The following is a 25,826-nucleotide window of genomic DNA, read 5'->3' on the forward strand; positions in this document are numbered from 1 at the left end:
AGATGAGCTAGTACAATAGTGGCACAAAGCTGTGAGAGTAACCAACCAATATCTAGTTGGATTTAAGGCCCTTCTCCATGAGATGAAACCCATGATCAACACTGTTTGGGTGGCCAAGAACCTGAGACTAGATAGGCCAGGGACCTAGGGGAAAACCAAATACTAATGTTCTGTTGTATGGGCACACCTGTAGCCACTTCTTAGGAGGTGGTCAAGGTGATGTCAGGGTGACACGGGAGAGGTTTTAAAGGGACAGACAAGGCACATGGGAGCTCTCTTGCCTTGCTGCTTTTGGCACACTCTGCCTTGCTTTTGGCTGGCGTTTGTGTATTAAAGTTATCCTAACCTTACTGATCTCATGTCAGTTATTCACTGATTTATTCTGTTAAAAGAATGTATCAATAAAATGAATCCTTACATTATGCTATACTCATTGAAGGACTCTAGCAGGTCCAGGTTTAGCAAACATGGCACTGGCAGGCTGTGCTCCTTGTAAACCTTGGATTACATCCCTAAAGCTAGCCATCAAAGTATATTCCCTTATTTGGACATTTCTTTGTACCATTCCATTTTCTTGGACTCATTCCTGAGGTAGTCTATACAGCAAGAAGCAAAAAGAGAAACCAAAACCAAAAACTCAGTCCCCCTACTCACTCTGACCATGCCCTCACAAGCCCTCAGGTACTCTTGTAGCCAGCCCCTAAGAAGGCATGGCTACAGCTTCCCCTACACTAAGGTCTAACAATCAAAAGACCCCCTTTGCCTCACCTAATTAACATGTCCAATCAAAATACACAACCACATCCCATCCCATTCTAACACAGAACTCCCCTTCTCTTTTCTTCTTTAAAATTACCCCTGCAAAGTCATTTGCTGCTGTTTTTCTGCCTGAGTCAGAAAACTTTAAACTTTTCTTTCCTTGTTTTATAAAGGATCTCTGTGAAAACAGGTGTTTTGGTATGGTTTGTGCCTGATTCAGGGTCTGGAGGGGAGCCCCTGCCTTGTGATGATCCCCTTCACTCACAGATTAGTGCCTTGCTCAGCCACCGTCAGAGTAGATGGGAACTAATATAGAGACCCACAATGTGCAGAGAGTGAGACTTTGGAAAACTTTGTCCTCAACAAGATGTCTCCATCAAATCCTTCCCCTCAGGGCTCAGGTTACTCTGCAGAAGAGGAGGCAGAAAGATTGTAAGGGCCAGTGGGGATACAAGACACCGAGGAATCAAGGCTTTCTAGACATCCCAGACGGATGCACATATGAACTCAAAGAGACCATCATTGTGGCACACACAGGACCTGCACAGGTCTCAGCCTGGTGGAGTCTTGGCACGGAAAGGGGAAATAGATCCAAGCCTTCATCCATAACCCAGTAGCTAGCTCTAATTCATAAACACTAGTGAAGGAAAAATTAATTTTCTCCAATGGAGTCCTACTGTGTATGCAAACCATTGTTAAGGCCAGGCCCCATGCCCACAGTAGATAGCCAACGCCAAATGAGCTCAATGGCATTTTTGGAGATTCTGTTGTTGTCACACAATGTCTTGCATTAAGTTTTTTAACCTTACACATCTTTTGCTTATATATTTTGGCTGCCAATTTTATTTTTATGGGTTTTCTCTGTATGTGTGTGTGAATGTATGTGTCTCAGCATACGTGTTTCTTGTGATTTTTCTTTGGATCTTGTTTTTCTGTCTGTTTGCTTTGTTCTATTCTGGTTTGCTCATTTTTGTCATCATCATCATTATTATTACTTTGTATTATTTTCTTAGATGCTTATTTGTATTCTAATGAGAGATAAAAAAGGAATGCATTTGGGTAGGTGGTCAAGTGGGAGGATCTGGGAAGAGTTGGAGGAGGGGAACCATAATCAGAGCATATTGTATGAAAAAATCTATTTTCAATTTTTTAAAAAAAAAGCCACATTGTGCACCAGGACATAAGAAACATCATAAACCATGTATGGGACAGAGAACAGGTGGAACTAGACTATTACCGAAAGCAAACTGAGCTGACCTAGGCAAGCGAGATAGCAACTGAAACAATGAGCAATTATTTTCCTCAGGAAATCCTCCTAAGTCACAGAGTCAGCAGATTCAGGGAGCAGGGCCAGGTCACACTGTGCTGCACACGGGTGTCAGCGCCTGCAGAGCAACAGTGCAGTCTCCAACTGAGCTTCAGGCCACTCCAGAGAGCGTGAGCTCATGCAGCTTAGGAGACAAAGGCCCATGTTCTTCCACCCCATACTCCACTAAGCCTCTCAAGACAGCATTTCTGCTGACAATGTGGGAGGGGGGACTGCAGCTGCTCAGTAGCTCTTCATCGGCCTCTAGTGCTGAGTGCTCTAGAGCAGTGGTTCTCAACCTTTCTAATGCTGTAACTCTTTAATATGGTTCCTCACCTTGTGATAACCCCTAACACAATTGTTATTATATTTTATATAATATATTAATTATGGTCATTAATTCTTAATGATACATTATATGTTAAATGATGTGTATTAATAGTATTCATTATCTATCTAAATATATTAATAAATGATATTAAATGTTAATATATTATATAATTGTATATAAATACAATTATTTTCATTGCTACTTCATAACTGTAAATTACTGTTGTGAATCATAAGGTAAATATCTGACTTGCAGAATATCACAGACCCCTGTGAAAGGGTCATTTGACCCACTAAGGGGACGTGACCCATAGTTTAAGAACTGCTGCACTTTACATATTTCAGAGATCAGTCTCCACTGGATGTGGGGGTCAATTAAGATCTGATCCCATTCTCTAGGCTGCCATTTTGTCCTATTGACCGTGTCCTTTGCCTTACAGAAGCTTTTAGGTTCTATGAGGTCCCATTTATTAGTTGTCAATCTTAGTGTCTGTGCTACTGGTGTTATACTCAGGAAGTTGTTTCCTGTGCAAATGTGTTCAAGGCTGTTTCCTACTTTCTCTTCTATCAGGTTTAGTGTAACTGGATTTATGTTGAGGTCTTTGACCCACCTGGACTTGAGTCCTGTTCAGGGCAATAGAGAGGTATCTATTTCCATTCTTCTATGGAACATGCCAACATCCAGTTATGCCAACACCATTTGTTAAAGATGCTTTATTTTTTCATTATATAATTTTGGCTTCTTAGACAAAACTAAGGTGCCCATGGTTGTGTAGATTTATGTCTGAGTCTTCAACTCTATTCCATTGATCCACCTATCTGTTTTTATGCAAATACCATGCTGCTCCAAAATATATAAAGAACTCAAGAAATTAAACATCAAAAAAATGATCCAATTAAACCTAAACAGACCTAAACAGAAAATTCTTAACAGAAGAATCTCAAATGGCAGAGAAACACTTAAAGAAATGTTCAACATCCTTAGCCATCAGGGAAATGCAAAGCAAAATGACTCTGAGATTCCACCTCTCAGAATGACTAAGATTAAAAATACTAATGACAGTTTATGTTTAGGAGGATGTGGAGCAAGGGGAACTCTCCTTTATTGGTGGGAGTGCAAACTTGTACAGCCACCACTTTGGAAATCAATATAGTGGTTTCTTAGAAAATTGGGTATCAATCTATCTCAAGATCCAGCTATACTACTCTTGGGCATATACCCAAAGGATGCTCAATCATACCACAAGGTCATTTGCTCAAATATGTTCAAAGAAGCTTTATTCAAAATAGCCAGAAACTGGAAGCAACCTAGATGCCCCTCAACTGAATAATGGATAAAGAAAATGTGGTACATTTACACAATGCAGTATTACTCCACTGTTAAAAATAATTACATCAGGAAATTTGAAGGCAAATGGATGGAATTAGAAAAAAAAAAAAACATCCTGAATGAGATAACCCAGACACAGAGAGACAAACCTTGTATGTGCTCACCCATAAATGGCTATCAGTTGTAAAATTGTAAAATAAAGGATAACCATTCGACTATCCACAGACCCAGAGAGACTCGTTAACAAGGAGCGTGCAAGGGAAGAAGCATGGATCTCCCTGGGAAAGGGAAATAGAAGAGATTCCTTGGATGGACTTGGGGCAGGTGACGATGGTAACTTGAGGGATCGGGTGAGGGGGTAAATGAAGGGGGAGAGTACTGAAGGAGATGAATGGAAATGATGTACATTTCTGTGGTCAAGTAGAAAGCTTATGCAAGGGAAATTCCCGCAAATCTACAAGGATGACCCCAGTGAAGACTCACAGCAAAGTGGACACATAGCTTGAACTGGACATCTCCTATGATCAAATTGGTGACTACTCCAATAGTTGGCAGAGAGTCTTCATAGAGTAAATGATAGAAACAGATGCAGAAGCCCACAGCCAAACATTAGGTAGAGCTCAGGGGACTCTGCTGAAGAGAAGAAGGAAGAATTGTAGGACCTGAAGGGGTCAAGGACACCACAAGAAAACCCACAGAAACAACTAACCTAGCTCATAGGAGCACACAGAGTCTAAACCAATAACCAGGGAACTGACCTAAGTCCTCCTCGTTGATGTGACAGTTGTGTAGCTTGGGCTTCTTATGGGACTCCTAACAATGGTAGCAAGATCAACCCTAAAACTTTGGCTGACCCTTGGGAATGTCTTACTCGTACTGGGTTGTCTTGCCCAGCCTTAATACAAGGGGAGATGCTTAGTCTTACTGCAACTTGATATGCCATGCTTTGTTGATACCCAGAGGAAGCCTACCCCTTTTTGAACAGAAACAGAGAAGGAGTGGATTGATTGGGGGGGGTAGGGGGAAGGAGGAGGAGGGAATAGGAGGAGAGGAGGAAGATGAAACTTCAGTCAGGATGTAAAAGAGAAAGCAAGAAAGGAAGAAAGAAAGGAAGGAAGGAAGGAAGGAAGGAAGGAAGGAAGGAAGGAAGGAAGGAAGGGAGAGAAAGAGAAAGAGAAAGAGAAAGAGAAAGAGAAAGAGAAAGAGAAAGAGAAAGAGAAAGAGAAAGAGAGAAGGAAGGAAGAAAGGAAGGAAGGAAGGAATAAAACTATTGCTCTGTAATTTAATGTAAATTTGACTGCATGATATGTAACATATATCACAAGTTATAAAAAAGAGAACAGGGCTTGACAAGATGGCTCAGTAGGCACCACTCCTGCTGCAAAACATAATGACCTAAGCTCAATCCCCAGGACCTGCACACCCACACGTGGCATGTGGCTCATGGCTCATGTTTGCTGACACAGATGCATGCACACACTAAATAAATAAATAAATAAATAAATAAATAAATAAATAAATAAAATTAATGAGAAATAACCTCAAATAATCAAAACTTATGACTGAGCAAATAAATAACAATAATGTGAAGAAAACATTGTCCGAAATCAGAATATCCTTTGTGGTCCTGAGGGTACCACATATCTTCTAAATATAATTTAGAAGATAAAACAGAATATTGGTATGTATGTGGAAAGTTCTAGCTGAGAAGGATCTGGGTTTGGAGAACCAGAAGAATCTAAACATTGAACAAATGAAGTTAATGACCATGTATATTACTAGAAGCTGCCTATCATCTCTGAATTTAAAGGTTAGTTGTAAAAAAATAACAACTAAGAATTGTAAGATAACAGAGCAAGCTTATTGAAGAAATCCAAGCACATTCATACTGAATTTGTTGTGCAAGTACCAAATGCTAGAAAGCCAGTGGCAACTGTTCAGCATGCATATATTTAGAAAGAAGAAAAATAGCAAAATCTTAAAAATATGTATCCTAGAAACTCCAGAACCAAAATTAAGAATTTATAAAATTATAGATATTACCAAAACTTGAGACTTAAGAGAAGAATAAATAGAAAATTTTCAAAAAGTTGGAATTGTTTTCTTTAGAGATTTCAGTTATGAATATGACAGAAAAGCACACAGGGAAAATGCTTACCAGGCAGGCATTGGAGTTGCTGCTTATCCTTGCAGTGGGATGGAACAGGAGGATGGCTGCAAGTTCAAGGCCAGCAGGGACTCTATAGTTGGACTGTATCCATAAGAAGGAAGGAAGAAAAAAGAGTACAGGGAAAATTGAATACCTGAGTTTAAATGTCCTGCCCACAGAGAAGGGGTACCCGAGTATGGCTGCCTTCTGGACATCTGACAAGTCATTGTGTGAAACTCCTCATACCACATGTTTGCTATGAGAGACTTCTATAAGAATTTGGCACTTCAAATTTAAAACATTTTTAAACTGAACTTAACAACCAGAAATAAATTAGAAATGCTAAATATTGTAAATAGAAGACAACAGACAAAATGCTATCAATGCATCAAAACTGGAGAAAAGACAGGAATCAACAAATAAGAGAAAGAACAACAGGTGTATACAATTGAAACATTATAGACTAGGATAACAGAAATGCAATGTCAATACAGGGGAAGGGGTCAATTTTGACCTTCCAGAGAAAAAAAGGCCTCTTTGGCTAAACAAAAATACTAAAGCCATAATTTTTTAAAATAAGGTATAAAGGTGAAAATATGCAGGTAAGTATTAACAAGAAAAGATGGCAATATAGATACAGACTGATGAAAAGAGAGAGCATATTCTACTCAGTCTCACCGGGAACACAGAAACCAGCTCTCAAGGTTTGGGCAGAAGGGATTTAATGCAGCCAACACACAGGTTTGCAGGGAAGATGAGACTGTATTCAGACAGAGAGAGGATTTAGGCTGCATCTGGTGCTCTGGATTCCAGCACTGCTAGGATGTCTACAGGTGGTCAGTGATAACAGGATTCATGGGGACACACAACCCAGGCAGGCAGAGAAAGGGAGGAGAGATGAGTGTCCATGATCTCTTTTCCAAACTGGCCCGTCTGCACTCTAGCTGACAAGGGAGTCTCAGGTTCTGACACAGCACATGTCAGTCCTCCTCTAGTACTTGTGAAAAACATAGCTGAACTGAAAGAGTGTGGGGAAAGTCAGTCAAGGAAAGTCAATGAAGGATGGAAATCAGTGCATTTAATATGTTAAAAAGGCAGAAACAAGCCGGGCATTGATGACCCTCGCCTTTAATCCCAGCACTCGGGAGGCAGAGGCAGGTGTATCTCTATGAGTTTGAGGCCAGCCTGGTCTCCAGAGCAAGCTCAAAGCTACACAGAGAAACCCTGTCTTGAAAAACCAAAACAAACAAACAAACAAAAAAGGCAGAAACCAGAAAGATCAGATGGTATGAGTCTATATGAATTGAACAATGGAGCTTGAAAATTATATACTGAGGCCTGGGATGTATAGTACTTGCATAGCATGAACAAAACACACACACAAACACACACACACACACACACACACACACACACACACACACACACACACACACACACACACGAGAGAGAGAGAGAGAGAGAGAGAGAGAGAGAGAGAGAGAGAGAGGATCTATAAGAAAGAATTTACCTTTGATACAAGCTTCCATTGTGAACTCTTTTTCTACTTTTTCTATCCCAACATAGAATCACAAGTAAAGCTCAACAGATGCCCACCAATACTTTTGTGTGACTTCTGTCTTTGAAGGGAAGTGCTGAGCTTCATGTTAGGTTAAGGCATATAGAAGCATACCATAAAACCACAGGACCAAAGAAGAAAGGCATGGGGGGATTAAAATGCACCAAGAAAATTTTGAGGTTTCTCTAAACCATAGACTATACAGATTACATGGTGTGTGTGTGTGTGTGTGTGTGTGTGTGTGTGTGTGTATGTGTGTGTGTGTGTGTGTGTGTGTGTGTTTGCATGTATAGATGATTGTGAAAGCACAATAAAAAGTATTGAAGGATCCAAAGCAACCTGCTAGCTGTAATAACATGGTATGAAGGATTAAGATGAATGGGCAATATCAATCTGATGCAAGAATGTTACAGTAATTGTTCATGAAGTTAAAATGAAAAACAGACAACCGTATAAAAGATTGAAACTAGGTACTTGAAGTAAGAGAGAGAGACAGAGAGAGAGAGAGAGAGAGAGAGAGAGAGAGAGAGAGAGAGAGAGAGAGAGAGAATTCTATGTGATGAAAGAGGAACATCGGGAAGCAACTCAGAGAAGGGCCTGGTGGGCTTCAGAGCTGAACATCTGGGGAGGAGGTGCTCAACAGGAAGTGCATTTGAGGGTGATCAAGTGGGTTCTGCTCTTCCTGGAAAAAATATTCAACTGTGGTCAGCACCACCGTGGAAGGCCAAAAAGGATTTGAGGTCCAACAATAATCTTCCACCAACCTTTTGTGCTGCCTCCAGCACTTAAAAAAAAAAGGCAGAGTCTAACATGAAAGCTCCAGGCAGAGGAGCAGTATAATTGGTAGAGGCAAGGTTGTCTTCACAGCAGCCCAGTGGTTATAACCAACTCATGGGTACAGTATTCTTTGTTGCATGCCAGGAGACTGAAACTAGTGTTTCCCGATATTTTATACAGACCTCCACTTGTTCCAGTCAGAAAAAAACTTCTGTTTTTGAGGAGGTAGCTGTTCTTTTGAAATAGGACTGCACTATGAGGCCAAGATACATACTCCCTATGTAGCCCTTGCTGGCCTTTAACTTGTATCTTTAGACGGATTTAACATGTAAATGTACACCGACTCTACACAGATCAAATTAATTTTAATTTTTCTTATTATTATAGAAATCAGTATACTTTTGGCACTTTGTCAGTCCTAATATAGAAGCCATTAAAATTTTCCTTTTTAAATATATTAAAGTTCAAAACAAAATTAATGATTAAAACAGTTTGAATTATAATTATATTCTAGTATTACTGCTGGGAAGTAAAGTTTGCACTAATGAAGACTGTCACTTTGATATTCAAAAGACACTTGCTAATTATTTCAAAGGGAGACCTAAAAATAAGTCAATTCTTGCACTTTTGGTCACTGTAAATTTAATCTTTTCAATCAAGTATTTTAATTAGTTGCACATAAGGAATCTTTTCAAATGACACAATCATTTTCAAGAACTTGAGTCCTCCAAACAGCATCTTGAAACTCATTAGCATATAATACATTTGAGTAAATTGCAGTTTTCAAGACAGTTCCCTGAAAAGGTGGTTTGAGACGCGCTATTACAGCACTGCTGCCCAGCCAAGCATGGTGATACATGCCCTTACCCTAGGCGCTCGGAATACAAAGGCAGGTGGATCAGCAGACATGCCCCCAGGTAGCATACCTATCACTTCCTGCCCCTCTTCCCTCTACACTACCAAAGTAAGTAGTCCTTTAAATCCAGGTGCATTATTCCTTTGTTTTCTGTCATAACATGTGAATTCCCAACAATAACTATTTGTGTTGTAAATGATTTTGATATTCATATCCATGTCATTAGGTTGTATGGGTCTGTCAGATATATCCACACTGAAGTATACATAGCTGAACTTATCATCATCATACAAGACTCTATTGTATGGATATATCACAGTCCACTCATTCTCCCTCGGAAGGACTTTCAGTTGCAAAAGTCTGCTATCAGAAATGTGGCTACTGAGTCATGGATGATTCAACAGGTAAAACACTTGCCATGCAAGCATGAAGACCAAAGGACTTTGTATACCCAGAACCCATATAAATGCCAAAGATAACAGCTGGGTAATTCTGGCCTCTGAAAGCAGAGAGACAGGCGATGCTCAAAGCAAGCTGGATAGCGAGACTAGTCATATCTGCAGCTCTGGGTTTCACAGAGAGAGACCAGTCTCAATGAATACAGTGTAGATCCATTCAGGAAGATGCCAATGTCATCCCCAGGCCTCCTGTCACAAGCAAATACACATGTGTGCTACACATATGAGAACACACACACACACACACACACACACACACACACACACACACACACACACACACACACACACGCACGTGCATCACTCATACATAGACACAAAAAAATGAGGAAATGTTAATCACATCTCAGAGCATTGTAGAGTATATGAATCTTTAATTTTAAAAGTAATTACCCAAACAATGACATTTGAGACAAAATGTCTAAAAAAAAATACTGATTCAGTTCATTTTGTGTTGCTATGGGGCCTATCTTAATGTAGAGTTAATATGTCCAGTAAGACTCCATTGGAAAAAACTAATTGTTCATTTGCAAGTGGATCTCAACTGCTTTGTTCAGTATTTTTTTTTTGCATTACTGTTCTTTAGCTTGTATATTTTGGTTTCAGTTCGTGTGTGTGTGTGTGTGTGTGTGTGTGTGTGTGTGTGTGTGTGTGTGAGAGAGAGAGAGAGAGAGAGAGAGAGAGAGAGAGAGAGAGAGAGAGAGAGAGAGAGAGATTGTTGGTTTTTTGTTTCTTTGGGTTGGAGGTTTTGGTTTGCTTCTTTTTTTTAAGTGAAAGAAAAAAAGGCAACAGAGTTGGGTGGTGGCAGTGTAGGGAGTAGAGAGGATCTGGAAGGAGTTAGGGAAGTAAGAAGTATGATCAGAATATATTGTTTGAAAAAAATTTTGAATAGAAAATAATAAGAAAAGGAAGATGCCTTAGTGAGGTCAGCTTTCCCCCAAATAATGAGTAATATTAGTGGAATTCTAATAAAAATTCCATGGTTTTTTGAGGCTTTTATAATGTTTGGCCAAAGTATTAATTTTCCATATTTATATCATTTTTATTTTATTCACTGATTCTAGATGATTTATCTAAAATATACTTTTAATATTGATTTGTTGCAACATAAATGCTTTGAAATCACCTTCATACTTCCTTAAGCTCTGTAGTGGCTCTATGTGGGGCTCCAATGGCAAAGCACAAAGCCCTGGATTTGAGCCCCAGCACCATAAAATGAAATACGTACATATATGCATGAATAAACCAGGTAATGAAAAGCATATTTTATTTGGGTGTATTTGATTATATTCTACTTTGTTCCCTCTGTTTCCTGGGTTTTATTTAAGAAATCATTTCCAGGAATTAGATACTAGTACGAATGTTTGTTTAAGTGTATTTGAATATTTTCTGATCTTAAATTCACCTCATATAGCTTAATAATATTAGTTTTGTTGAGTTTTATGGCTTTGATTTTATAGAACATACATGAAATTATAACTGTTGGTTGCTTAAGAGACTCATCAGGAAATTTGAATTCTGTAATTGATACTTTAATTCCTGCTTATTTTACTTCTTGTTGCATGTGATAGCCTCCTAACTCTTGCTGACTTAGCCATCCCTGGAAACATCATTAGCCACTTCTATTTAAAAATAACTGTGGGGAATTGCAGAATAAATTGTAACAAATTCTTTTTAACACAAGTTGATTAATCATGAAGCATATAAAATGCAGCCTTAGTTCATCTTTAGGAAGCATGTTGATGGAATCCATTGTAGTAATGTATTTCGTGAGAAACATCTCATGGTAAGCAGAACAGATTGTTAAAGCATTTTTAAAGAGATGTAACACTTTCATTTTCTTCCAAAGGAACAAAAAACAAGGCCTATAAAAAATACTTGTCCCTTGATTAGCAATGGACAAGAAACAGGAAAGCTTACAGCTAAGAGCATAGTTGCTGGTTAAGCCTGAGGAGCAATCCTACTGAAATCTTCGAAGAGACATTGTGTGTTCTTTGGCCTCCTATTCATCACTGGACTTGTACTAGTACTAAAATAGCATAATGTGAGGAAGCTAACTATGAAATTCAGATTGGAAAATGTAAACATATCTGTCCCTATGGTTCTTTCTTTAGAAAATTCAAGAATATAGAAGCAAGTTGTGTCTGGTACAATTAAATTTTGGTAGCCACCAACAAATGTCCCAAAGGATTCTACAAAAATACGGTGCTTCATTTTTCAGAGAAGTTTTAGATCTACAAACATTGGAGCTATAGAATGTTCTTGCATCCCTCCTCACTCTCACAAATCCCCCCACCCCGAGTACTATCACCTAGTAGGATTGGAGCAGTGCATAAACTGAGAGATTAATATTGCTACAATGCTTTTAATTAAAGTCTACAGTTCTACTAGGGTTGACTTTGTGTTATAGGGTGGATTTATTTGTTTCCTTAGTCAGTTGGTTGGCTTGCATAGTTTTGGGTCCTCACAAGTATAAAATGCCACTAACTCTTCACTATGATATTAAGAGTTGCTTCACTGTTCTGGAAACTACCTGTACCCAGCAAGAATTTTAAGTACATTTATTTTATTTTATATCTTTGAGTGTTTACACACAGGTATGTATGTGCACCACATGTATGCCTGGTACCCCCAAAGGCTGGAAGACTGTGTAGTATGTCCTGGAATTAAAGTTACAGACATTTGTGAACTGCCATGTAGCTACTAGGAACAAGTACTCTTAACCTCTGAGACACATCTCCAGTCCTCGATTAAAAAAACAAAAGACTAGAACTTGAGCTCCCACATTTTAACTCATTTGAAAGGTAAAAATGAAAGTCTGAAAACCAATGAAGTCTTTTGATAAGACGGTAAGGGAGTTTGCCTTTTCAAATAACCCAAACATGAACAAAGTAGAGCAATTTGCACAACTACAGAAATACGAGGTTAGATTAATGGGCTATAAAACAAATTCTAAAACTAACCATATGTTTATGGAAACAAAGGTAGGAACTTCAAAGAACCAGACATGATGGTTCATTCCTCAACCCTAGAACTCCAGAGATAGTTGCAGGATAATCCGTTGTCTGAGGCCAGCCTAAGGCATGAGATCAAACCTTTTTCAAAAAAAAAACCAAAAACAAAACAAATAGGCATTTCAAATTAGTTATTGAAGGTATAACACAAATATAGAATTAGATTCTTACTTCATATTATATTTAAAATTTTACCACATATACTTAAATGCCTGAGTTTAATGAAGTTCTAATGTCATTATGAGTGTGATAAATATCCAATTAATATATACAACAGTATCTGTTATATCTGTTACTATTTCAATATATCCATCGGAACTAATGTATTGCAAACAGTTCCTTATGCCACTGTGTTGGGAAGGGGAACATATTGCTGGGAGGTATTTAGGAGTGACTTTTCAAAATCACTCCTTGCTAAAAGTGCTCCTGGGTAGGAGGTTCATTCCCCTACTGTCTCACACTGCTGCTTTCTACCATGTGATAATAAAATAGTCAGCTCCTTGCTGGACCAGATGCCAGACACCAGTACCTTGACCTTGACCTTGACCTTGACCTCCAGTCTCGAGAAGTGTAAGCCAGTGAATTTCTACTCATTATAATTTTCTCAGGCTCAGGTATCCCACCAAAGAAGATGAAAATGAACTGAGACAAATTCTACTTAACCTCATGGACTAGAAACCCAGTACATGTCTTTGAGGAGTTGACTGAAAATCAAAAAGACATCAACTATAAGGTTTAATATAAATTTCTCTGTATTATTTGAGTCATTACTAAAAGCACTGCTTTTATAGTTAAATATTAAAAAATTGAAGTTACAATGTACTTTCTCTTATTGTTGGTCTCAGATCAGGAAAGGATGCATGGCTACTTCAAGCAAATTGGCAAATAGCTACAGTGTTGTTAAACTTCTTAACTTTTACATTTAGTAAAGGAAATTTTCCCTTTATTTGAAAGGTGTTTGCATTTCAACATGAAGTTATGAGAAAAAATATTCTGAGGAAAAGACTAAGGAGGATTTATTTATTTATTTATTTATTTATTTATTTATTTATTTATTTATTTATTTTTAGTCTTGACTTGCTATAACCACCAATAGTACTTTCCAGGATTCCGACTTTACTTCTAATTTGTTTTCAGCTCAACACTGATGACATTTTCTCATTGTTTTATTGGAGTCAAAGGCCAGGTCATTGACTAAAGCATAGATACCCTTTCTTTTCACTATAGCATGGGGTTAAACCAACTATACAATTCACTGTCCAAGTCAAGATTCCATGACTGTGAAAGAACTCTATGAATAATGATGCCAGAATAGCAGGCTCCAACTAGACACTCCTGGAAACTAAGGCACATGATCATCTGTACATAAGCTTTGGACGGTTGCTGTTCCACATGTAAAGCTTTAAGTAGTGACCACCCTGCCCAGAAAGCTTAGATTTGAAGCTCATTGCTTTATTCTGGCTTTTTACCAGTATTTCTTTGGAATGCAATATGTGGAAATCTCAAGTTATACCAACCCCACATCCGACAGAGGGCTGATCTCCAAAATTTACAAAGATCTCAAGAAGCTAGTCTCCAAAACACCAAATAATCAAATTAAAAAGTGGGGTTACAGAACTAAATAGGCAATTCTCAACAGAGGAGTCTAAAATGGCTGAAAGACACATAAGAAAGTGTTCAACAACCTTAGCTGTCAAGGAAATGCAAATCAAAACAACTCTGAGATACCATCTTACTCCTGTCAGAGTGGTCAAAATAAAAAACACCAATGACAGTTCATGTTGGAGAGGATGTGGAGAAAGAGGAACACTTCTCCACTGCTGGTGGGAGTGCCAACTTGTACAGCCACTTTGGAAATCAGTATGGCGACTCCTCAAGAAAATGGGAATCAGTCTACCACAAGATCCAGCAATTCCACTCTTAGGCATATACCCAAAAGAAGCACATTCATACAACAAGGACATATGTTCAACGATGTTCATAGTAGCACTATTTGTAATAGCCAGAAACTGGAAGCTGCCTAGATGCCCCTCAGCGGTGGAAGTAGAAGCCGACACCCACAACTAATCACTGAACTGAATTGGAATCCAGTTGCAGAGAAGGACAAGTGATGGGCAAAGGGGTCCAGACCAGGCTGGTGAAACCCACAAAAACAGCTGACCTGAACAAGGGAGAGCTCTTGGTCCCCAGACTGATAGCTGGGAAACCGGCATGGGACTGATCCAGACCCCCTGAATGTGGTTGTCAGTGAGGAGACCTTGGGAATGTATGGGACCTCTTGTAAAGGATCAGTACTTATCCCTAGCATAGGAATGGACTTTGGGAGCCCATCCCACATGGAGGGATACTCCCTGAGCCTAGACTCAAGGGGGTGGGCCTAGGCCCTATCTCAAAGGATATGACAGACTTTGAAGACCCCCCTATGGAAGGCCTCACCCTCCCTGGGGAGCAGAAAGGGTATGGGATAGGTAGGGTGTTAGTTGTGGGGGGGGGCAGGGCAGAAGAGGAGGGGAGGAAGAGGGACCTGGGATTTGCATGTAAAATAATTTTCTTTCTAATTAAAATAAAAAATAAAATAAAAGAACTCTAAGACTACTCTAATACCCTCGCCCAAAGAATGGGCTGATTTTCCAACTCTTCAGTGACAACTGAACCTCTTTATCTGTTCCTTTTCCAAATGTGTCACACTGATTCATTCTCCTTTCTGTACTCTGCATTGTTACTGTCTTCTTAATCAGAAAAAAAAGAAATTTCAAAATTTCAAGTATTACACTTCTGTGTACACTTTGCCTAGCAGCTTCACATTCCCAAATATTGCATATCATTAAGACATGTCTGTTGATACTCTCCTCTGGCATTCTGAGGAGGAGGCAGGGGTGGGATGACTGGAGACTGAGCATTCTCATCTCATGGAGAAGAAACTTCCAAACATGGGCACTCTTTCTTGCCTTGTAGGACTATTTGCTATAAACTTGACACAGCTTCTGGTCTTTTGAAGTACGCATGTCTGAAGTTTGGTCCCTCCTGATGTGGTGATGTAGAAGAGAAAGAAATCCCCAGGAGGTGGGAATGAATGGAGGGGACACAGGTTGTCAGGAAACTGCCCTCAGAAGGGTGACTGTAGCTCTCATAAGACTCCTTATATCTCACAAACAGAAATGATTATGAGTACAAACCCAACCTCTAAATTCCTCTCTACATTCTTGTTCTGGGATATATTTACTCTTACTTCTCCACTGCTGGTGGGAGTGCCAACTTGTACAGCCACTTTGGAAATCAGTATGGCAACTCCTCAAGAAAATGGGAATCAGTCTACCATTCAAGATCCAGCAATTCCACTATTAGGCATATACCCAAATGTTGGCATTCACCACAAGGTAAGACAGATGGAGGGGACCTGCTATCGTGTGTGCCAGTCCTTTTTTGAACTTTGAGCTGCTCAAACTGAGATATAAATAAACCACATCTCAGTGTAAATATAGCCCAACTCAGGTATTTCAGCATAGAAGCAAAAGGGACTAACATGCAATGTCTCTATGTGTTAGATATTTACAATTTATCAACAGCCTGGACCTTGAAGGTCCTTTTGCTATTACAGTTATCTCCCTATTACAACTATTTATCATCCCCCTGATAGAACTGCTAGTTCCTGGAAGACAGACAATTTGGTTGACCTTGCTTTGTGTAGGGTGGCATCCTGACTGTCCTTTGGAGAGACATCCCTCTACTGATGCAGTCTCAAGTCAATCTAACTATCACTGTATGCCAAACCATGCTAACATTTAATGACTCAAGCCTTAAATTAGCTGTGGGTCTACAGAACTGGGGAACTGGGAACAAATGCCAGCTAGGCTAATGTTCATAGTAGGTCTATGTCTCTATAGTCAACTGGAGAGGTAAGACTGGCTCTTAATGGAAAGGTTAAAATAGATCTAGAAATTCTTCTCCATTGTCTTAAAATTCACGAAGTAGAGCATAATTGCCCACTGTCTTCTTGAATGTGGGCTAAGTGTATGACTGGTTTCTAAGAAATGGCATGAGGAGGAATGCAAGACTGGGACTCTGAGACACTTTCCGCATGTTCCAGGTGCTTGCTCAGCAGTCAGACATCCTGGCTTTAGGACATAGGCAGTCAATGGAAGAGAGGTCCTCCAGGGAATAACTGAGAGCTATGGCCTATGACCAACTTGTTCCATGGTGGGAGCCATTTTGACATACTACAACATCAGATGCTTACAGCACTGACTAATTCAATCAATGAACACTTTGGCTGAAATTTAATGAGGCATGAAAGCCAAGCTTAGCTATAGCTAGGACACAATTTCATTCCAGACCTTCAGGAACTGTGGAGTAAGAACTGTAGCTATTGTTTCAAGCCGCTAAGTTTTGGAGGTAATCTGAAACACTTTAATGGATAATAAGCTCACTGGCTTATTATCTTCAGCTGCACCTGTGGCCCCTAGTCCTGTAGTCTTACATTGATGGCCAAGACTTGTTTATGTGGGTTTATGTGAGGTGGAATATTTGTACACCATGTGAAGATGTGTTGATGTGATAGGTGTAATAAAAACAGAATGGTCAATAGCTAGGCAGGACTTCCTGGCAGAGAGAAGGAGAAGGCAGAGTCATCAGACATGCACAGAAGAAGCAGGATGGTATGTGACAAAATGTAGATTAATAGAAATGAGTTAATTTAGGTAATCAGACCTAGTTAAAAACAATTCTAAGCTAAGACCAAACTTTAATAATTAATAATACGTCTCCATGTCATGATGTAAGAGCTGGTAGGCAGCCCAAAGAAAAATCCAACTACATTTATGAGTATATTTGTCAGGGTTCTCCAGAGTCACAACCAATAGTTTGTGTAAATCTCCACCCGAAACCATGTTAGAAACTCAGTCCAGCAATTGCTCCAGAGGAAGCAGAGCTGATAATCCAAGAAAGGAACCATCATCCAACATGGCAGGGATGCACTGCCCTTTTCCAGCCCCACAGCAGATCTGAGTACTGCCTCAGGCTACCAACCTGAGTCCCTCTTAAGGGGAATGCCAAAGGCCTGATATTTGTAGTGATCCTCAGAGAGCCTCAGCATCATTTAATGGGCTTTGTGTCTGGGAGTAGGTAGGGTGTTTGTGTTTGTATCTGGGCAGATGCACATACGTGTACAGATTGAAGCCAAAGAATGGACAATTTCAGGTGTCATTTCTCTTCGGTTGTCAACCACTTTGGTTTCTGAGACAGGGTCTTTTATCAGTATTTGCTGATTAGACCTGGGTGGTTTACCAGAAAGCCCAGGAATTAGCCTATTGCCAACCTGCCCAGTACTGAGATTATAAACCCATGCTACTGTCCAGAGCTTAACGTTTTACTTTGTAAGTTCAGGCCCTCATTTTACCAACTTACCCATCTCCCCCAGCAACCTTTTATGGCTTTTCTGAGACAAGTCTAAAACTAAACGCAGTATAACTTGGAATTTAACTTATAGCCAAAGCCACCCTCAGATTTACAGGAATTCTCCTATCTCTGCCTTCCGAGTTTGGCATTGCAAGTGTGAGCAACAATGCCTAGCTCAAAATCTACATTCATAGATAGATGATAGACAGACAGACAGATGACAGATAGATAGCAGACATTCTTTTATTTCTGTCTCCCCTATTCTAATGCCCCAGTCTTATCCCCAGCTCTGCAGCAAAACACCCCTGGCCGCCTATCCACCCCTGCTCCCATCTCTTGTGGATCTCAAAGGTCTTTCCCCTTCTAACTTTCCTCCTCCAACTTGCTGCTTTGTCACAGACCTCAAGTCCAGCAGACACCCCTACTAACCCAAGGGTCTCTCCTCCCAGAGCTACAAGTCATCTGGAGAGGGATCCACACCTGTCCTGCTGCTCCTGAGATCCCCTCCAACCCAGTTTCATCTCTCTTTCTCTATGAGCCCACCCCCAATGGAACACAAAGATCTTCTCCCCCAATGCTTCCCTTCAACTTGTCCCGTTATCCCAGCTTCCAATGCCATCATGCATTCACAGGGAACACACCAGGTGAAGACCCTCACCACTCCTTCCTCTCCTCCAAAATCCAATCCCCCATTTTTCTCCCCCTCACGGCAACACAATACCAGCCCCATTATTTCTTTCCTCCTGCCCACATCTCCTGTGGATCTCACAGAACATCCCCCCAACATCTTTACCCTACTCATTGCTGTATCCCAGCCCCCAAATCCAGCAGATACTCCCTGCTAACCCACAGGCCAACCTGCCAGAAAACCAGGTAGGCTGACCACAGACCTTCTCTTATCTCTCTCTTTCCCCCAGATTCAATCCCCCAGTCTCATCCTTCTTCAGCAGAACATACTTGGCAGGCTTCCCTGCCCCACACCACAATGTTCCCATTTCCTGTGGATCCCACAGATCTTCCCCTTCTAACCTTGCTCCCCCAACTGTTGCTTGGCCCCAAACACCTACCCCAGCAGGAACCCCCTGCTGACCCAAGGGCTGCTTCTCCCAGGACAAGTAGACTGAAGGCCAACCCACACCTTTCCTACTGCTCCTGAGAGCCAATCCCCAGTTTTGTTGAACATTTTCTGGGCCTTTGATCTGGGATTCTTCTTCTATTCCTATTATTCTTGCATTTGGTCTTTTCATATTATCCCAGATGTCCTGGATGCTTTGAGTCAGTAGTTTCTGAAATCAATAAGATAGAAACAAAGAGAATAAAAAGAACCAATGAAACAAAGAGTTCTTTGAGAAAATCAACAAGGTATACAAACCTTTATCCAAACTAACAAAAAAAGGGCAGATAGAGAATAAGCAAATTAACAAAATCATAAAGGAAAGGGGGGCATAACAACAGACACTAGGGAAATCCAGATAATAATAAGGACATATTCAAAAACTTGTACTCCACCGAACTGGAAAATCTAAAAGAAATGGATAATTTTCTCAGTAGGTACTACTTACCAAAGTTAAATCAAGAACAGATAAGCAACTTAAAAAGACCTAAAGTCCCCACTGAAATAGAAGCAGTCATTAAAAGTTTCCCAACCAAAACAACCCAGGACTACATGGTTTTAGTGCAGAATTCTAACAGACTTTCAAAGAAGAGTTAACACCAATACCCTTCAAATTGTTTCATAAAATAAAAACAGAAGTAATATTGTCCCACTCATTTTAAAAGGCCACAGTTAACCCAATATCTAAACAATAAAATGACCTAACAAAGGAAAAGATTTACAGAACAATTTCACTTATGAACATAGATGCAAAAATACTCACAAACAGAATCCAAGAACACATAAAAAAAAGATCATCAACCATGTTCAAGTAGGCTTTATCCTAGAGATGCAGTGATGATCCTCTATACAAAAAACAGTAAATCTAACCCAACCTATAAACAAACTGAAAAAATTCCACATGACCATCTTATTAGATGCAAAAAGGTCTTTGAAAACTCCAAACCACTGGATAGAAGGGACATGTCTAACTAGAATAAAGCCAATTTACAGCAAGCCTACAGCAAACATTAAATGAAGAGAAACTCAAAGCAATTCTTCCAAAATCAGGAATAAGACAAGGTTGTCCACATAGTACTTGAAGTTTCAGCTAATGAATAAGACAACTAAAGGCGACAAAGGGGATACAAATTAAAAAGAAAGAAGTCAGTTATTTTCAGATGATATGATAGTATACCTAAGCAACCCCAAAAATTCTACCAGGGAACTCCTACAGCTGACAAACATCTTCATCGAAGTGGTGGGCCTAACCCTGCAATCAGCTTGGTGACTATCCCAGCTATCATCGTAGAGCCTTCAGTAATTGATGGAACCAGAAACAGAGATCCACCACCAAGAAGTGGCCAAGCACTGAGAATCCAGTCAAAGAAAGGAAGGAGTGAATATGTGGGCAAGAGAGGTCAAGATCATGATGGAGAAATCTACAGAGACCACTGAACCAAGCACATGGAAACTCATGAATTCTAGACCAATAGCAGTAGAGACTCCAGGGGACAGAACTAGGCCCTCTGTATGTAGGAGACTGTTGTGAGGGGCCCCTGGTGTTAGGACCACAATACATGAGTACATGAGCTACCTACTTGTAGCCCATTCCCTATGGTGGGATGCCATGCTCAGCCTTAATGCATGGGAAAGGGATTTGGCGCTTCCACAGCCTATTGTGTCAGACTTTGGTGACTCTTCATGGGAGCCATTACCCATAAGGAGGAGTGGACTGAGAGTGGGTTGGGGAGGGAAGTGAGGGGTCTGAAGGAGAAATGGGAGGGAGAATTGTGATTGGAATGTAAAATGAAATTTAAAAGAATAAATAAATAAATTATATATATATATATATATATATATATCACTAATAACCACAAAAAAATAAAAGATTAACTAAAAAGTCAGTAGCCCGCCTATATACAAATGACAAATGGACTAAGAAACAGGGAAACAGCACCCTTCACAGTAATCTCAAATAATATAAAATATCTTGGTGTAACTTTCTCCAAGCATGTGAAAGACTTGCATGATAAAAACTTCAAGTCTGTGAAGAAAGAAATTGAAGAAGCTATCAGAAGATAGAACGATCCCATGCTCATGAGTCAGTAGGTTAACTGATGGCCACCTTACCAAAAGCAAATCTACAGATTCAGCGCAATACCCATCAAAATTTCAACACAATTCTTTAAAGACCTTGAAAGGACAATTCTCACCTTCATTTGGGAAAACAAAAAGTCCAGGTCACCTCAAACAATCCTGAACAATAAAAGAACTGATGGAGGTCTCACCATCCCCGACTTCAAGTTGTGTTATGGAACTATAATAACAAAACCTGCATTGTATTGACATAAAAACAGGCATGTTGATCAATGGAATCAAATTGAATACCCTATGTAAATCCACACACATACAGAAACCTGATTTTTTTTATAAAGAAGTCAGAAATACACACTGAAATAAAGAGAGCATCTTCAACAAATGGTACTGATCTAACTGGATATATCCATATAGAAGAATGCAACTGGAAACCTCAAGTTCAAATGGATCAAAGTCCTCAACATGAAATTAAATACACTGAACCCGAGAGAAGAGAAAATGAGGAATAGCCCATTGACCCAGGTGATGATTTTCTGAACAGAACACTGATAGCACAGGCACTAAGATCAACATTAATAATTGGGACGTCATGAAACTGAAAAGCTTCTGTAAAGCAAAGGGCACAGTCAACTAATCAAAGTAGCAGTCTACAGAATGGGAAAAGATTTTTACCAATACAACATGCAATAGAGGACTAATATCCAAAATATATAAAGAAGTCAAGAAACTAGATATGAAAAAAACAAATAATCCAATTTTAAAATGGAGTACAGACCTAAACAGAGATTCCTCAACAAAGGAAACTTATATAGCTGAGAAATACTTAAATGTTCAACATTCTTAGTCATCAGGGAAATGAAAATCAAAAATGCTCTGTGATTCCATCTCATACTGCACCTGTCAGAAAGGCTAAAATCAGTAACACAAGTGACAGTTCATTCTGGCAAGTATGTGGAGCAAGGGGAATATTCTTCCATTACTGGTGGAAGTGCAAACTTGTACAATCACTATGAAAATCAATATCAATATGTCGGTTCCTCAGAAAGTGGGGGATCAATCTACCTCAAGATTCAGCTATACCACTCTTGGGCATATACCCAATGGAAATTCCATCCTACCACAAAGACATTTGCTCAACCGTGTTCATTGTGGCTTTATTCATAATAGCCAGAAACTGGAAACAACTTACATGTCCCTCAATCAAAGAGTGGATAAGGAAAATATGGTGCATTTGTATAATGTAGTATTACTTAGCTGTTAAAAAGTGACATGAAATTTGCAAACAAATGGATGGAATTGGAAAAAAAATCACCCTGAATGAGGTAACCCAGACCCAGAAAGATAAATATGATATATATTCAATTATAAGTGGATATTAGCCATTAAGAACCAAGCTACAATGCATAGATCCAGAGAGATTAGGTAAAGACTGTGTGTTGAGTGGCCAATGCATGGATTTCCATGGGAGGAGGAAATAGAATGAATTTTACTGGTGGACTGGGATGGAACAGGAGTGGAGGGGTGATCACACAGGGAAAGATGAGGTAGAGGGAGAGTGTAGACAGAGATGCCTGGAACTGGGGGTTCTTAGGGGATGGTGTGGAAACCTAGTGCAGAGAAACTACCTGGATTCTATTAAGGTGATCCTAATGAGGACTCCTAGAAATGGTGGATCCAGACTCTCAACTGGTCATCTGTTGCCAGGTGAGGTTTCCAGGGGCAGGACTAGGTTGTAGTCGACTGAGTTGTTGGCACAGAGGGTACCATGGAAATCTCCAAACAACCTAGGCTTTGGCTAAGACAAAAAATTGCTCTCCACAAACTCATAGTAGGGCCCTGTTGCTAAGGAAAACATGTACTCAACTCATTGAACGTGGAGAAGTGAAGGTGGCATCTAAATAGAGCCTTCACACCTATGTTCTAGTAACTGGCGAGGGAAGGCTAGAAAAAGAAAAACATGGACACCAAACCAGTCATAAAACCTTTGACCTACAATCTGTCCTGTCTGCAAAATATGTTAGGGCAATGGTGGCACAGAATTTGTGGGAGTAGTCAACAAATGTCTGATTTGACCTAAGGTCCACACCATAAGAAGAATGAGTCTATGTAGCCCAGAGACCCAGAGTAAAACCAAACATTACTAGTTAAAATAAAAGTATCAATAAAATGATTTCTAATGATAGTCTGCTAAACTCATATGTCAGTGCCTTACCCAGTCATCATCAGAGAGGATCCTCCAGCAGCAGATTGGAACAGATGCAGAGACCCATAACCAGACATTATGCAAAGAGAGAGAGTCTACATTGGAGAGCTCCATCAAATCCCTTCCCTCAGAGCTCAGGGAATCCTGTGGACTCTATAAGAGCCAGAGGGGATAGAGAACATCAGGAGAACAAAGCCACCTGAATCAACTTTGCAAGACTCATATAGACTCACAGAGACTGAAGTAGCAAGCGCAGGTCCCACACGGGTCAGCACCAGGTCCTCCGTGTATATTTTACAGCTTTTAGCTTAGTGTTTTTATGGGTCTTCTGACTGTGAAAATGAGTGGGTCTCTGACACTTTTGCCTGTTCTTGGAACCCTTTTCCTCCTGTTGGGTTGCCAGGTCCAACTTCTACATGGTAGTTTTTGCTTCATCATATTATATTTTTTAAAGATTTTATTTATTTATTATGTATACAACATTCTGCTTCCATGCACACCAGAAGAGGGTACCAGATCTCATAACGGATGGTTGTGAGCCACCATGTGGTTGCTGCGAATTGAACTCAGGACCTCTGGAAGAACAGTCAGTGCTCTTAACCTCTGAGCCATCTCTCCAGCCCCCCATCATATTATATTTTATTTTGTAATATATGGTTGTTATCTCTTAGAAGCCTATTCATTTTAATGAGAGACAGAAAGGGAGTGGATCAGAAGGGGAGGGGAGGGGAGGCAGGAAGGAACTGGGAGAAGTACAGGGAGGGGAAACTATAATCAGGATCCATTGTCTGAGAAAAGAGTCTATTTTCAGTAAAAGAAAAAATAATTTTAAAAAGAATCAGGAAAAATAACCATTTGCACTTAACCATTGATGGAATATAACATGAAGTGAGTTCTGTTCACCAGTCTGGTTTGAAAATGAGCAAACATGTTTGAAGATGCTTCCAGGAGAAAGAGTGAATAGCAGACTCTCTCTGTGGTCTCCTAGGAACTCTTAGTTCTTAAGAATATTCCTATGCTGCTGAACTAAGAGCATCCTAGACGTGGGGGTCATGGTGTGTAAAAGAGAAAGGCTGTTTGGAAAATAACAGACTTCTGGGACCTGAGTTCAAGAAAAAGACTCCACATCTGAACCTTGACTCTCAGAACCTGTTTGTAACCACTTCCTCCTTTCATTGTTTGTTCATGTTCAGTATCACTTTCACTTCATTTTTTTGTGTGTGATTTTGAGACAGATTGAGGTCACACAGCTGTGCTGAGGTAGAGAAGGAAGTATGGCTTTTTACAGGTAAATGGTGTCTGGGATCCTGGGATTGATGGCCTGACCAAGTGCAGAGCAAGGAGACAAAGAGGGCAGGTGAAGAACTGAGGACCTGTAGGTTTGTTTCCCGTTAATAAACATGACACTAATTTCTTATATTCCAGTGGGTAGTTCCACACCTATGCCCACTCAAGTGGCCCTGATTTAACATAGAGGGTCACAATGCAAAAACAAAACTAGAATAATTGAAAGTGGGTGGGGATTGGTTGGGAAGAGAACACGAGAAGGTAGAGGATTAAGTGTGACCAGAATTTGTGTCAGACATCTATGAAAGTGTTGAAGAATGGATAGATTTTTTTTTAAATGGGTCTGAACTTCATGAAGATGAGTGCTCAGTCACTCAGCAGTTGCTGTGACATCTGCTCTCTGGTTTCACTTGCCATCTTCTGGAAAGGGTTAGCCTTTACATCTCTCAGCCCGTCATGCAGAAGTGGAGATGCACTTATAACCATTTCAAGAACTCATGGAAGCCCTTTGATCTAATGGATCACAGGTCAAGTACACACAACAGCTTCTTTACATATCATGGGGGTTTTGTTGTTGTTGTTATTGTTAAAGCTACATCTTTAAATCCAGATGTTCCCATTGTTTCTGAAGCAAATGGGAGAAAGGTTGCTTATCAGACTGTATTCAATCACTTGCTAAATCACCTTTCAGATAGACAGTGCCTGAAGCCATGTTTCTCACTTGCAGTATGTGTGGAGATTACCCAGAAATGCCAACTATTTGTGCACTGAGTGTGATCCAGCTGATTCTACAATATAATGCAGTTGGAAACCCACTGATATAGGTTCTTCCATCACAAAGGGGACCTGGACTGTCTTCCAATGTCCTGTCTGTCTTCCCTTCACTTTCCCCTCCCAGTGGGCCTCTAAGAAGCTAGTATACCAAGCCTAGGACACAGAAACAAAGCCAATCTTCTGTTTGTACATTTTTTTCACTCGGACAGTCCTGTCTAATCATAAAACTCATGAAAACACAACTATGACTCAAACTGACCTGACACCTGTCAATAAACTATGGGTTTTCCCTCTGGCCTTTCTTCACAAGGTACCAGTGTCTTTTAAAAGTAGGGTGGTGGCTTCTCTAACTGGCTTTTCACCACTTGCACGGGACCTGAGATGAATCACCTGTTGTTAAGTAGATTGGGGTCAATAGTACACCTGTGTTGTAGATGG

The sequence above is a fragment of the Cricetulus griseus genome, chromosome 3 (genome assembly GCF_003668045.3).
Source record: "Cricetulus griseus strain 17A/GY chromosome 3, alternate assembly CriGri-PICRH-1.0, whole genome shotgun sequence".
NCBI classification, from domain to species: Eukaryota; Metazoa; Chordata; class Mammalia; order Rodentia; family Cricetidae; genus Cricetulus; species Cricetulus griseus.